This window comes from Schistocerca gregaria, chromosome 4 (assembly GCF_023897955.1).
Source record: "Schistocerca gregaria isolate iqSchGreg1 chromosome 4, iqSchGreg1.2, whole genome shotgun sequence".
In the NCBI taxonomy this organism is placed as follows: Eukaryota; Metazoa; Arthropoda; class Insecta; order Orthoptera; family Acrididae; genus Schistocerca; species Schistocerca gregaria.
In genome coordinates this window covers 196358784-196364783 of record NC_064923.1, presented here as the reverse complement: position 1 = coordinate 196364783, position 6000 = coordinate 196358784, and positions in this window count along the sequence as shown.

Sequence of the window (6000 nt, the reverse complement as noted above, 5' to 3'; positions counted from 1 at the left end):
AGTTGCTTTGCTGTCCTGTGGCAGTGGCGTCATAAGCCTGAGATGTGGAGGTCATTGGGCCTACGATGTGGAGGTGATTGGGTAAGTAAACCATTCTCCTGAATGTTATTGATTTTCTTGTCCTTGAAACCGCTACTTTTCAATCAAGTGGCTCTTTGACTGACATTGTTAGGCTGAGTGCACTCCTTTCCAGTCCTGTCCTCAAGGAAATATCCCTGCCAGTACCAGAAATCGAACCAAGATCCTCTGCGTAGCAACCAGACACAGTGATCACCGAACTACTGATTCATAAAGGAAAATGCCAAATATAGGACTCCAAGTCCAGAAATCTTGTATTTGTCAGCTATTGTGAATCTATCAAAGGGCACCGTTTGATTGATCTTGACACATACACTATTAAGAGTGGAATTGTAGTATTTTTAGTCATCTACAGGAATTAAACAGAAGAAATCAAAAGAGAATATAGAAGAAACACAGAATGTGTAATTCCACGGATGATAGTTTTACCACAAGTTTCAGTGATGATGTTGAATTTCAATCAGATGATGATGATTCCTGCATACCTGATAGTAGAATATTTACAGATACTCCAATACTAGGTTATAGCTTACAGAAGAGACCTACAAAAAGAGATTATTCTGTGCAGAGAGAAAGACGTGAATGATGTCAGTTTGTTTTACCAGTTCCGTGTCAGAATGGTTCTCAGACTGCTGAAGGTGCTTAATCATCAATGCAATTTGATCCGTGAAAGAAAGTGATGGATGAAGAATAGGTCTGCTTGATGAACAATAAAACATGCGTCATTGGTAGCTCTTACACAAGAAAAAAGGGTTTTACCTTGTAAGAAGGTATTTAAAAAGAAAGAAAAATGAGGAGGAGGAATTAATGTGGAATAAGGCAAGATGTGTTCAAAGAAAAGCTGCTGATTATGAAGAAGACTGCTCACCATTGTGAGGTTTTTTATCTACTTGCTTTGGCTGCTAAAAACAATCTTGAGGTGTATAACATGGATACAGCTAAGTGCATTTCTGCATTGGGACAATGACATTGAAGTTTTCATCAGAACCAAGGATATACTCATGAGAATGCAGGTATGTTTTTTACATAAGTTTCTGTATCATTTGAAGCAGGTTAAAACTGAAGATGAAAACTGAAGAAACTGCAAAAATGTGAGAAATTAAGGAGATGGGACCTGGATAAACTGAAAGAACCAGAGGTTGTACAGAGTTTCAGGGAGAGCATAAGGGAACAACTGACAGGAATAGGGGAAAGAAATACAGTAGAAGAAGAATGGGTAGCTCTGAGGGATGTAGTAGTGAAGGCAGCAGAGGATAAAGTAGGTACAAAGACGAGGGCTGCTAGAAATCCTTGGGTAACAGAAGAAATATTGAATTTAATTGATGAAAGGAGAAAATATAAAAGTGCAGTAAATGAAGCAGGCAAAAAGGAATACAGACGTCTCAAAAATGAGATTGACAGGAAGTGCAAAATGGCTAAACAGGGATGGCTAGAGGACAAATGTAAGGATGTAGAAGCTTATCTCACTAGGAGTAAGATAGATACTGCCTACAGGAAAATTAAAGAGACCTTTGGAGAGAAGAGAACCACGTGTATGAATATCAAGAGCTCAGATGGCAGCCCAGTTCTAAGCAAAGAAGGGAAGGCAGAAAGGTGGAAGGAGTATATAGAAGGCTTATACAAGGGCGATGTACTTGAGGACAATATTATGGAAATAGAAGAGGATGTAGATGAAGACGAAATGGGAGATACGATACTGCGTGAAGAGTTTGACAGAGCACTGAAAGACCTGAGTCGAAACAAGGCCCCCGGAGTAGACAACATTCCATTAGAACTACTGACGGCCTTGGGAGAGCCAGTCATGACAAAACTCTACCAGCTGGTGAGCAAGATGTATGAGACAGGCGAAATACCCTCAGACTTCAAGAAGAATATAATAATTCCAATCCCAAAGAAAGCAGGTGCTGACAGATGTGAAAATTACCGAAGTATCAGTTTAATAAGCCACGGCTGCAAAATACTAACGCGAATTCTTTACAGACGAATGGAAAAACTGGTAGATGCAGACCTCGGGGAGGATCAGTTTGGATTCTGTCGAAATGTTGGAACACGTGAGGCAATACTGACCTTACGACTTATCTTAGAAGAAAGATTAAGAAAAGGCAAACCTACGTTTCTAGCATTTGTAGACTTAGAGAAAGCTTTTGACAATGTTGACTGGAATACTCTTTTTCAAATTCTAAAGGTGGCAGGGGTAAAATACAGGGAGCGAAAGGCTATTTATAATTTGAACAGAAACCAGATGGCAGTAATAAGAGTCGAGGGGCATGAAAGGGAAGCAGTGGTTGGGAAAGGAGTGAGACAGGGTTGTAGCCTCTCCCCGATGTTATTCAATCTGTATATTGAGCAAGCAGTAAAGGAAACAAAAGAAAAATTCGGAGTAGGTATTAAAATTCATGGAGACGAAGTAAAAACTTTGAGGTTCGCCGATGACATTGTAATTCTGTCAGAGACGGCAAAGGACTTGGAAGAGCAGTTGAACGGAATGGACAGTGTCTTGAAAGGAGGATATAAGATGAACATTAACAAAAGCAAAACGAGTATAATGGAATGTAGTCAAATTAAATCGGGTGATGCTAAGGGAATTAGATTAGGAAATGAGACACTTAAAGTAGTAAAGGAGTTTTGCTATTTAGGAAGTAAAATAACTGATGATGGTCGAAGTAGAGAGGATATAAAATGTAGACTGGCAATGGCAAGGAAAGCGTTTCTGAAGAAGAGAAATTTGTTAACATCGAATATAGATTTATGTATCAGGAAGTCGTTTCTGAAAGTATTTGTTCGGAGTGTAGCCATGTATGGAAGTGAAACATGGACGATAACTAGTTTGGACAAGAAGAGAATAGAAGCTTTCGAAATGTGGTGCTACAGAAGAATACTGAAGATAAGGTGGATAGATCACGTAACTAATGAGGAGGTATTGAATAGGACTGGGGAGAAGAGAAGTTTGTGGCACAACTTGACTAGAAGAAGGGATCGGTTGGTAGGACATGTTTTGAGGCATCAAGGGATCACAAATTTAGCATTGGAGGGCAGCGTGGAGGGTAAAAATCGTAGAGGGAGACCGAGAGATGAGTACACTAAGCAGATTCAGAAGGATGTAGGTTGCAGTAGGTACTGGGAGATGAAGCAGCTTGCACAGGATAGAGTAGCATGGAGAGCTGCATCAAACCAGTCTCAGGACTGAAGACAACAACAACAACAACATCATTTGAAGCAGGTTAGCTGATAATGGAATCTGAAATTGAATAAAATAATGTTTGAAATAGGACTAAGAAGGGTTAAGAATTTATCCCTGTATATATTACTCTGTTGATAAATTGAAAATGTTATTTCTTACAGCAAAACAAATTAAAATCAAGAAAATCTGAAAGATAAATTGTGTCTGAAAGTTATTGGTGAAGTGACATAATATATTGAAATGAGCATAACCAGAAATTATGAAGGAAGTGTGATTGAGCTAGACATAAGAAGTATATTGCTGCAAGCTGTAGTGCACGCAGTGTGGCGTAACTGTTGGCATTGCTGGCTGGCAATTCAAGTCTAGCCACCAGCAATTATTTGTTATGTAGTATTTACCATTTCTAGAACATTCTCAAAATTTCTTCTTCGAATATTCTGGAATATATGATGTTTGTATGAATAGCAGCCCTCTTCATCCAGGAGTTCAGTTCTGTTCTGGTCGTATGTTGGTGTCTAATAAAAGTGCTTCCAGTGCTAACAGTTGCACTTGACTGATGACCTTGCTTTCGGATTTGGACTTGAGTGTAATTATGAAGTGACAAAATCAGTGAAGTATTGGAGATCCTGATTTTTGGAATATGCAAGTATAAATGAAAAGTTGAGGCCCTTCTCTAGAGTTTACTACACGCAGATATTTACAAGATTCGTGAAATATTTCATGGTTAAAACACAATGCAATCCATAATTCAAATTTGTTTTACATGCTGTTTCTCGCAATATTACTGAAAAACTTATAAGTTATCCACGAAATACCATCCATTAGCTTCTGAGACACTGAAATTAAGATGGCAGCTGCATGATTTACTGCTGTCAGCCAATCACAGGAGCATAGGACACATGATATAGCTAGCCAATTACAGTAAGCACAGCAGACATGATCTAGTCAGCCAATTAGAACATGACTATTTCATAACGCACACAAAAATATAGGTACAATATAGAAATAAAAAGAACTATGGCTTCATGTATAATTTGGGCTGTTTGAAAAATTGGCAGCTTATTTTTTTCAGAGCTGTGGTTCGACTGTGATGAAAGTCTTAAATTGCTGTGTATGAAGCAATGACACTCCTATTCTTGTTTGCAGGAAATATTGGGCTGTTTTATTCTGAATATGTTGCAGTTTGCTAATTATGATTTGTAAGGGTATGATGCAACTTGTACATACAAACACAACTTAAATTGTTGAGAGCGAAGCAGTGACATTGATATTCTTTGTTGTTGTAACAGATTGATCTGTAGCATAGCCAGAGGTGTGGGTTAGGTTGCAAGGTAACAGTTTGGTAGTTCTTAGACCAAAGATTGGTCGTGGTGACAGATCAATCTTGAGCGCAATCCTAGGTCTTGGTTACTTCGGAAGATACCAGTTTGTTTGTGAGTTGATGAAACCTACAATCATGAAAGCGAAAAACCTGGTTGTGGTGACATAGTTGTTTATAGGATGCGGTGCTGCTGTGAAATGTGTAGTCTTGCTTGACATGAATAATAAAATTATAACCTAGATTACAATTGTGCTGCTTCACAATTTTTTTTTTTTTTTTTTTTTTCTTTTAAGCAGAGTTGTAGCTTATTGTGACTAGCTTGCAGCAAATCTCTGGTGGTCTCTTGGGATGAGTCAAATGAAATGTTATCATCCAACCAGTGTTCAAGTGCTGTGACATATTATAAAATTTGGGCCCATTCAGAGGCAAGTATCACCTGCTTAGCCATAATTCAGTCTTCAACACGGATTGCCGCAAGTGCTTTCTAGGTGAATTAGCTTTTCATAAATTAATGAAAGTAGCCTTATGGTTGGCAGAGCACAATGTGCTACCACAAGCAATGGAATGCTCCAGGTGCCATATGCAGGTAATTTTTTACCCAACAAGGATTCTTTCTGTTGCTAGCGCCAATGGATGGTGCTGAAGGGTAGCCGCATGGTCAGTGTGTAGTGCACATTTTAGTGTAATGTCTGGATCAGTATTTGGTTTGGTGATTTGCATATGATGCCTGGAAAATCTCTGATTTCTGTACTATGTGGGAGTCCATGTGTTATCTGATGACAGTGAGACGTGTCACAAATTTCAACATGTCTACATGTGTAGTGACTAACTGATCTTCCTTCTATATTTATTGAGTGGGTGATAAACAATTCACAACATCAGAGGGACCAAGAGTCATTGTTGAAATAGACTAGGTGAAATTTGGGAAAAAGGACACACAAGGAAGGCCATGAAATTGTAGAAAATTGGGTGCAACATTTCGCAGATTACCTAGCTGAGTATATCTTCTGTTGAACACTTCTGAAAAGAAATATTTCACCACTTGTTTGTTGATGTGGCAGTACTGTGATCAAGTAATTATTTCCAAGAATGCTGCAAGCATGACGAGTGACTACAATTCTGTGCTTTTTGAGGAAACTGACCTCAACACTAAAGATATGTTGCGCACCAATTTGATTGGTACTGTGCACTTTGTATATTACTTTGAAAATTACTTTTGGTAAGTTCCATGCTTGATTTTTTTCCCATTGTTTGTGTATTCACATAGTGAAAATTTGATTGGCCGATTACAAACCATGTAATGTGCTTTGATTCGCTGAGGAGATCACGTCTTGTGCTCAGATTGTCTAACAAAAGAATGTCACACAGCAAAATCTTGATTTCACAGTTTCCGGCACTATCATGCCATATTTGGTAGTTT